Below are 8,491 nucleotides of genomic sequence, written 5' to 3'. Positions count from 1 at the left end.
AATTCAAGGTCCAAAAGACACACATTTCTCCTAGCCCTGAGAGTTAGATAAATTTTCCTCTGCCCCGAGATCCCATTTGTTATAAAATAATTCTCCAAAACAGTCTTCACCTCCAAGGTGATGACAAGAAAGACAAGAATAAGTCTGCAAAAGCTCTGCTGGAAAGGAATTAAGTTATTTAAGAAGCTGTCTAAAGGTATGAAAAAGAATCTCTCATCCGGTGTCAAAAAATCTCGGTTCCATTCCCAGACCTGCTAAAGAGTCTGCCAAGCTGCCTCAGTTTATCCAATGTGTCTGAGAAGCAAAAAGTATACACACTCAATCTTTTTTTTTTTTTCTAATTTGGCAGCTCTCATGGCATGCAGGATCTCAGTTCCCCAAGCAGGGACCAAACCTGTGCCCCTTACGTTGGAAGCACAGTCTCACCACTGGACCACCAGGGAAGTTCTCACACCGGATCTTCTTGTTTGTTAGCAATGCTTGTTGAGTACCCACTTTGTCTAGCATGATGCCAAGCTCTGAAGATGCGACGGTGAACAAGACAAAACCAGTCCCTGCTCTCCAGGGACGTACATAGTCTGATTGACACAACAAAGTCAACAGAAAGCAGATAAGTATTCTGATGGAGAAGATACAGGATTTACAGTAGCAGTTAAGTAGAGAGCCCACCCCACTCTTATAGGAGGCCAGGTAACATTGATACAGAGACCAGAAAGAAAGGAAGGGATTACTAGGGTGAAAGTCAGAGAAAGGATGGCTCAGGAAAAGGGAACAGCACACACAAAGACCCAGAGGCGAAAGAGAGCCAACCTGTTCGCTGAACCACCCAACTGGAGCAAGTATAGGTTTATTTGGGCATCTTTCTGTGCGGCAGGCTTACGCTTTTCAGATTAAAATCATGCCGAAGTTCGATGACTTCATGTTGTGTTAATAATAGATCGCAGACTAGATTCCCTAATGATCGAATTCTTTTAATATTACCGTTCTTTCATCAGCACCTCTAGGAAATAATCAACCCTGTTCCAACAAGTCTCTGGATGCTGACAAACCCTTTCATTGGATGTATGCCATCTGTCTCTCCGAGTCCTACATTCTTGACTTTTTAAGGTTGAGTCTTCCAGGACATGACACACTCCATCCTTCTTCATCAGGGCATACACAACATAAAAGGCCAGCCGGTGTGATCTGGGGGTCTTGGTCTTATAGGGAAATTACAGATTTATATCCAACCAGAGAGAAGAAATCATCCTGCACCCCTAGTCCAATGGCATGGAAGATTGTCAGCAAACACCTCTCTGGGAAATGTGGTTCTAAAGGCAGAAAAGAGAAGATCAGAGATGCAGCTAGAATGAGTCTTTGCTTTCCACCATTGAGGCTGGGTGACTTACAAAGTGTCCAGATCAGCTGTCAACCCCAAGTGATTGGCCTTTCACATCTGAATTTCCCAAGTGTTTCTGAAGAATGGTATTATGTAGCTATCATCAAAGTAAATAGAACAAAACCAAAGTTTCCCAACTGAATAAATTTGGGACATGCTGAGTTCAACAAAGGTAGCTAGGTCATTTTCTTTACTGCAGAAGTTCTCAGGGCCTTGATATGCTGATAAACATTGTGGTCTTTTAAGAAGAGATTATTATGGAGTTTTCAGAGTTTCCAGAACTCTTCTGAGCTGAGGACATGTTTCCCTGTTTCTGGGAGCTAGGTTCCCTGGAATTCACTGTGGGAAATACTGCATTAACTATCTCATGCTTGTGTAGCATTTTGTCCTTACATATAAGGAAGTCCAATCTATACATAGTAAGGAGAGATAAGAAAGCCTTCCTCAGCGATCAATGCAAAGAAATAGAGGAAAACAATAGAATAGGAAAAACAAGAGATCTCTTCAAGAAAATTAGAGGTATCAAGGGAACATTTCATGCAAAGATGGGCTCGATAAAGGACAAAAATGGTATGGACCTAACAGAAGCAGAAGAGATTAAGAAGAGGTGGCAAGAATACACAGAAGAACTATACAAAAAAGAATTTCACGACCAAGATAATCACGATGGCGTGATCACTCACCTGGAGCCAGACATCTTGGAATGTGAAGTCAAGTGGGCCTTAGAGAGCATCACTACGAACAAAGCTAGTGCAGGTGATGGAATTCCAGTTGAGCTATTTCAAATCCTGAAAGATGATGCTGTGAAAGTGCTGCACTCAATATGCCAGCAAATTTGGAAAACTCAGCAGTGGCCACAGGACTGGAAAAGGTCAGTCTTCATTCCAATCCCAAAGAAATGCAATGCCAAAGAATGCTCAAACTACCGCACAATTGCACTCATCTCACACGCTAGTAAAGTCATGCTCAAAATTCTCCAAGCCAGGCTTCAGCAATATGTGAACCGTGAACTTCCAGATGTTCAAGCTGGTTTTAGAAAAGGCAGAGGAACCAGAGATCAAACTGCCAACATCCGCTGGATCATGGAGAAAGAAAGAGAGTTCCAGAAAAACATCTATTTCTGCTTCATTGACTATGCCAAAGTCTTTGTGTGGATCACAATAAACTGTGGAACATTCTGAAAGAGATGAGAATCCCAGACCACCTGACCTGCCTCTTGAGAAACCTGTATGCAGGTCAGGAAGCAACAGTTAGAACTGGACATGGAACAACAGACTGGTTCCAAATAGGAAAAGGAGTACGTCAAGGTTGTATATTGTCACCCTGCTTATTTAACTTATCTGCAGAGTACATCATGAGGAACACTGGGCTGGAAGAAGCACAAGCTGATATCAAGATTGCCGGGAGAAATATCAATAACCTCAGATATGCTGATGACACTACCCTTATGGCAGAAAGTGAAGAGGAACTCAAAAGCCTCTTGATGAAAGTGAAAGAGGAGAGTGAAAAGGTTGACTTGAAGCTCAACATTCAGAAAACAAAGATCATGGCATCTGGTCCTATCACTTCATGGGAAATAGATGGGGAAACAGTGGAAACAGTGTCAGACTTTATTTTTGGGGGCTCCAAAATCACTGCAGATGGTGATTGCAGCCATGAAATTAAAAGACGCTTACTCCTTGGAAGGAAAGTTATGACCAACCTAGATAGCATATTAAAAAGCAGTGACATTACTTTGCCAACAAAGGTCCGTCTAGTCAAGGCTATGGTTTTTCCCGTGGTCATGTATGGATGTGAGAGTTGGACTGTGAAGTAAGCTGATCGCCAAAGAATTGATGCTTTTGAACTGTGGTGCTGGAGAAGACTCCTGAGAGTCCCTTGGACTGCAAGGAGATCCAACCAGTCCATTCTAAAGGAGATCAGTCGTGGGTGTTCTTTGGAAGGACTGATGCTAAAGCTGAAACTCCAATACTTTGGCCACCTCATGCAACGAGTTGACTCACTGGAAAAGGCTCTGATGCTGGGAAGGATTAGGGGCAGGAGGAGAAGGGGACAACAGAGAATGAGATGGCTGGATAACATCACCGACTCGATGGACATGAGTTTGAGTGAACTCCGGGAGTTGGTGATGGACAAGGAGGCCTGGCGTGCTGTGATTCATGGGGTTGCAAAGAGTTGGTCACGACTGAGCGACTGAACTGAACTGAACTGAATCTATACATTTTGGATGGATGAATGGATGGATAGCTCGACCACTTCCTTGTTGTGTGACCTCCAGTAGATGACTTCCTTCCCTTCTTTGAGCCTCAATTTTATCCTCTACAACAGGAGCCAGCAAACTTTTTCTGAAAAAGACCAGATTGAAAATACAGTAGGCTTTGTAAGCCACATACATCTCTGTGGCACAGTCTCTCCTTTTATCTTGTTTTCTTTCTTTGACCAACCCTTTTAAATGTATTGATGGAGGGACTTCCCTGGTGGTCCAGTGGCTAAGATTCCATGCTCCCGTTGCAGGGGACCTGGGTTTGATCCCTGATTCAGGGAACTAGATCCCACATGCCGCAGCTAAATAAGATCCCACGTACCATAACAAAGATGGAAGACCTGGCACAGCCAAATAAATAAATAAATATTTTAAAAATTGCTTTGGGTTCTTGGCTCAGAAACGGATCCATCAGATACGCCCAACTGATTCTTGCCAGAGGTATAAAAGCAATTCAGTAGGATAAACATCGTCTTTTAAACAAATCTTGCTGGAGCAATTGGACATCCATAGGCAAAAAAAAAAAAAAAAGAACATTGGCCTAAGCCATACACCATGTACAAAAATTAACTCAAAATTGATCAAGGATTTACATATAACATACGAGACCATAAAATTTTTAGGAAAGAAAAAGAGATCTGTTGCTGCTGCTGCTAAGTCACTTCAGTCGTGTCCGACTCTGTGTGACCCCATAGACGGCCTCCCACCAGGTTCCCCCGTCCCTGGGATTCTCCAGGCAAGAACACTGGTTGCCATTTCCTTCTCCTTAGGCAAAATGTTTTTTAGACTTGACACCTCAAGCATCATGACACACCATGCACGATATGAAAAGTTGATAAGTTGGACCACCTCAGAACTAAATCCTTAGACTCTGTGAAAGACCCTGGGACTTCTCTGGTGGACCAGTGTTTAAAACTCTGTGCTTTCACTGCACGGGACTCTGGTTACTCCCTGGTCCAGGAACTAAGATTCCACATGCCACATGGCATGGCAAAAAACCCCAACAACTCAGCAGTAAAAATCAAATAATTCAATTAGAAAATGGGCTAAAGACATGAACAGACACTTTCCTGAAGAGAGTATACAGATGGCAAATAAGCACATGAAAAGATGTCCAACATTGTTAGTCATTACGGAAATGCAAATTGAAACCATATAAGGTATAACAATAAACCTACCAAAATGGCTAAAATAAAAAATAACAATAACACCAAGGGCTGGTGAGGAAGCAGAGGAACTGTATCACTTATACACTGCTGGTGGGAGTGTAAAATTATAGTCACTCTGGAAAAAAAGCATGGCAATTTCTTGCAAAGCCATGTGTACACTTACCAATACCCAACAGGGCATTTGTTGTAGAGAACTGAAAACTTATGTTCACATAAAAACCTGTACTTGGTTGTCCATAACAGCTTTATTCACAGTAAACCCAAACTAGAAGCAAACCAAGTGTCCTTCAATGGCTGAATGTAAAACAAACTTTGGCATATCTATACTATGGAATACTATTTAGTAATAAAAAAGGGAGGAGCTATTGACACCTGCAACAACTTCATGGGATGTCAAGGGAATAATGCTGAATGAAAAAAGCCTACCTTAAAAGGCTACTTACAGGATGGTATATTATATATATATATAACATTCTTGCAATAACAAAATTGTAGAGATGGAGAATATATTAGTGATTGGCAGGGGTTAGGGAAACAAATAAAAAATTATTTAAGAAAATGTTTTTAATACTCATTTTATTTATTTACTTGGCTGCACTGGATCTTAGTTGCAGCACGCAGGATCTTTAGTTGAGAATCTTGGATCTTCTTTGTGCCATGCAGGATCTAGATCCCTGACCAGGGATCAAACCCCAGCCTCCTGCTTTGGCAGCACAGAATCATAGCCACTATACTACCAAGTTCCACTCTTCTATATTTTGACAGTAATGGTAATCAAACAAACCTACACAGACGCTTACTCCTCGGAAGGAAAGTTATGACCAACCTAGACAGCATATTAAAAAGCAGAGATGTTACTTTGTCAACAAAGGTCCGTCTAGTCAAGGCTATGGTTTTTCCAGTGGTCATGGATGGATGTGAGAGCTGGACTATAAAGAAAGCTGAGCGCCAAAGAATTGATGCTTTTGAACTGTGGTGTTGGAGAAGACTCTTGAGAGTCCCTTGGACTGCAAGGAGATCCAACCAGTCCATCCTAAAGGAGATCAGTCCTGGGTGTTATTGGAAGGACTGATGCTAAAGCTGAAACTCCAATACTTTGGCCACCTCATGTGAAGAGCTGACTCATCTGAAAAGACCCTGATGCTGGGAAGATTGAGAGCAGGAGGAAAAGGGGGTGACAGAGGATGAGATGGTTGGATGGCATCACCAACTCAATGGACATAGGTTTGGGTAGACTCCGGGAGTTGGCGATGGACAGGGAGACCTGACGTGCTGCAGTTCATGGGATCACAAAGAGTCGGACACGACTGAGCGACTGAACTGAACTAACACACACACACACACACATGAATGTGTGTAAAACATGAAATTCGGATAAGTGGGTGGACTATATCGATGTTGATTACCTGGTTGAGATATGGCACTATAATTATATAGGGGAAAGTTGGCAAAAGACAAGGGGCCATTTCTTACAACTGCATGAGAATCTGCAATTATCTCAGAATAAATGTGATGGTTTTTTTTTTTTTAATTCCTTTGAGTTCTTGGCCCAAGATGGTTCTTTTGAGGGATAATGGTGCATTTAGCTTTCATTTGCCTACCAGAGTCTCCCCTGATAATCTTTAGCAGAGCCTGTATGTCAGGTACTGGGCTAAGTGCTTTCCATAGATGATCTCTTTGAATAGAACCTTCCCTAGTGAGCCAGTGGCTAAGACTCTGCACTCCCAATGTAGGGTGCCCAGGTTTGATCCCTGGTCAGGGAACTAGATTTCACATGCTGCAACTAAAAGACCCTGCATGCTACAACTAAGACCCATGAAGGCAAATAAATAAATAGTTAAAAAAAAAAAGAACCTGATGAAGTCAGAAACACTGTTATCATATCTTCATTTATTAGATGAGGAAACTGAGGCTTATCAAAGTCAAGTTATTTGCCCCAATCTATATAGTGATTAGCCACTCCAGTACTCTTGCCTAGAAAATCCCATGGATGGAGGAGCCTGGTAGGCTGCAGTCCGTGGGGTCACTAAGGGTCGGACACGACTGAGTGACTTCACTTTCACTTTTCACTTTCACACATTGGAGAAGGAAATGGCAACCCACTCCAATGTTCTTTCCTGGAGAATCCCAGGGACGGGGGAGCCTGGTGGGCTTCCGTCTATGGGGTCACACAGAGTCAGACACAACTGAAGTGACTTAGCAGTAGCAGCGTATAGGGATTAGGCTTCCCTGGTAACTCAGCTGGTAAAGAATCCACCTGCAATGCAGGAGACCCCAGTTTGATTCATGAGTTGGAAAGATCCACTGGAGAGGGGATAGGTAACCCACTCCAGTATTCTTGGGCTTCCCGGTGGTTCAGCTGGTAAAGAATCTGCCTGTAGGGCAGGAGACCTGTGTTCGATCTCTGAGTGCGGAAGATCCTCTGGAGAAGGGAACAGCTACCCACTCCAGTATTCTGGCCTGGAGAATTACATGGACTGTATAGTTCATGGGGTCAAGAAGAGGTGGACATGACTGGCCAGCTTTCACTCACATGCATAGTGATTAAGAGTCAGGAACAAAATCAGAGCCTTTGAGTCCAAGACCCACATCCTTAACCTCTGCACAAGTCTCTTTGATTAGATGCCACGTGGCATTGGTCTTTGGCTTGGTCTGACCTTCAACCTGGGACAAAAGGCTAGATCTTTCCTTTGAGTAGCTTCCAAGCATGGCAGTACTACAGTGGAAGGAACACGAGATCCTTCCACTAGATTCCCTGAGAACATTCCACTTCCCAAGACTGAGTCTCAGTCCCAATACCATCACTTGCAGCCTGTATGGCCTTAGAAACGTCACTTGGGTCTGAGGTTCCTCCCCCTCAAATCAGAGCTTGTAATTCCAGCCCTGTCGGTGGATCAAATGAAGTAATGCATTTCAAAGGGCTTGGGCCACTCCAAAGGGGGCAGTTATTATTAATAACAGGGCACCATGAAATAAATTCTAAATATAGGCCACTTGCTCATATTTATCTTCTGGCTTGACGGTAAATGTTCTGAGGGCATGGGCTGAGTTTTAACTCTTTTATTTTCTCCTAACCTCCCCTTATAAAGTGCTTACAAAAATAGGTTTCTAAAAATCCTTGTTGACGGCTATGTCGGAAGAAATGTGATCAGAATGCAAAATGAAAAAGTGACAAATTGAGGGTAAAAATGAAGAACCCTGTTCTTTAACTGCACTCTTCTTATACATTGTGAAGAGTACAGAGAATAGTCTCAAAAATTGGCTTCTGAATATCCTGCCTTAAAACCCCAGGTAACTCTTTGTTTTCAGTTTTGGAAGTGTGGGTTCTATCTTTTTAGGGGCATGGAAGAATGTGAAATTTGCAAAGCCCTTTGAAGTACAGGATGTTCTTGCTATTTATACCAACCAGGATCTGTGGCTCTTTTTTGTGCAAGGTTTTTCCACATAAAATCAACCTTCCCCACCCCCCCTTTTTCTCAGTTATGACAACCTTGAAAACTCACAAACAAATTCCTCAGCTTTATTACTAATGCCAATAACATGGACTTTTAAAACTGCCTTTCATCTCAACATCTTGAGCAATGTTGCAAACAGTAATTAAACTTCAACACTCTAGTGAAGGAGGCATTAATTATTCAACCCACTTTCCAAACAGGTAAACCCAGAGTTACAAATTAGAGG

Source organism: Moschus berezovskii, chromosome 19 (assembly GCF_049115385.1).
Source record: "Moschus berezovskii isolate FMDL1 chromosome 19, NW_MosBer_1.0, whole genome shotgun sequence".
Classification (NCBI taxonomy): domain Eukaryota; kingdom Metazoa; phylum Chordata; class Mammalia; order Artiodactyla; family Moschidae; genus Moschus; species Moschus berezovskii.
Note: the sequence above shows the minus strand (reverse complement) of the source record.